The sequence below is a fragment of the Acyrthosiphon pisum genome, chromosome X, assembly GCF_005508785.2.
Source record: "Acyrthosiphon pisum isolate AL4f chromosome X, pea_aphid_22Mar2018_4r6ur, whole genome shotgun sequence".
NCBI classification, from domain to species: domain Eukaryota; kingdom Metazoa; phylum Arthropoda; class Insecta; order Hemiptera; family Aphididae; genus Acyrthosiphon; species Acyrthosiphon pisum.
This window is the reverse complement of record NC_042493.1, coordinates 97,991,794-97,993,352: the sequence shown is the minus strand read 5'-3', so window position 1 is coordinate 97,993,352 and position 1,559 is coordinate 97,991,794. Positions and strand designations below refer to the sequence as shown.

The 1,559-nt window shown below is 20.2% G+C and overlaps 1 protein-coding gene across 1 annotated transcript in view; it reads right to left on the bottom strand.

Annotated features, from left to right (window-relative positions):
• The window catches only part of LOC100575488, a 5,570-nt gene that overhangs the window by 544 nt on the left and 3,467 nt on the right, over positions 1-1,559 (bottom strand). The gene's annotated exons all lie outside the window — the stretch shown is intronic.

Genomic DNA, 1,559 nt, shown 5'->3' with positions numbered 1-1,559 from the left:
GTAATTTTTTTTATATATTTATACGTACTTAATTTTTTAGTACATAACAATTGTACGCTAATGTAATTTAATGTTACCTCCTAAATTATTGATTAAGCTAAGACTATTAAAACTATGACAAACATTCATGCATATTTTATGCTTCTGAACTTTTCTTAATAAATAATATGAACCCTTGTATATAACCTGCATGAATATTAATTAATTCATTTAATACTAATAAATATTTACTTAAATATCAAATATCAAACTAATGGCTTAAAAATAATGAACAAGCATCATCACTTGGAGAATACTATTCAGTATACTAAGCTAACCTACACATTTAGAAAATAATAAATAAAATTAAGAACTAATGTAATTTAATGTTACCTCCTAAAATTATTGATTAAGCTAAGATTATTAACACTATGACAAAGATTGATGCATATTTTGTGCCTCTGAACTTGTCTCTAAAATTAATATAAAGACTTTATATCTTCATGAATAAGAATGAATTCATTTAATACTAATAAATAATTACTTAAATAACAAGAATGTAAGAACTATACTAGATACTAATAAATATTTTTTTTTTTTTTTTTATATTACTATGTGTTTAATTTTTTAGTACTCTAGTACAGTACACTCATGTAATTTAATGTTAACTAATAAAATTAATGATTAAGTTAAGAATAATAAAACTATGACAAAGATTCGTGTATAATTTATGCCTCTGAACTTGTCTTTATAATTAATATAAATACTTTTTCCCTTCATGAATACTAATGAATTCATTTAATACTAATATATATTTACTTAAATATCAATGATGAAGCTAAAAACTTACAATTAATGAACAAATATTATAACTTTGAGAATACTATTCTGTATACTAAGCTAAACAACAGATATTTAAAATAATAATAAAAATTAAGAAATGTACTAGATAATATTAAATAAATATTTTTTTTTAATTTTAATTTGTAATTTTATTTTTTTTATATGACTAAATAATTAGTTTTTTAGAACATTTGTACTATACACTAATGTAATTTAATGTTTTCTAATAAAACTATTTATTAAGCTAAGATTACTACTATGGAAAAATATGACAAAGATTCATGCATATTTTGTGCCTCCGAACTTGTCTTAATAAATAATAATTCAGTGTATGCGACCTGCATGAATATTAATTAATTCATTTTATTCTAATAAATATTTTAAATATCAAGGATGAAACTAAAAGCTTACAATTAATAAACAAACATTATAACATTGAGAATACTATTCAGTATACTAAGCTAACCAACAGATTTTGAAAATAATAATAAAAATTAAGAAATAAACTAAATACTCGTAAGTAATTTTTTTTTTTTTGGATTTTAATTTTTAATTTTTTTTTTTATGTAACTACAAATTTAATTTTTTTAAAACATTTGTACTATACACTAACGTTATTTAATGTTTTCTAATAAAACTATTGATTAAGCTAAGATTACTACTATGGAAAAATATGACAAAGATTCATGCATATTTTTTGGCCTCATAACGTGTCTTCATAAATGATGTAATGAACT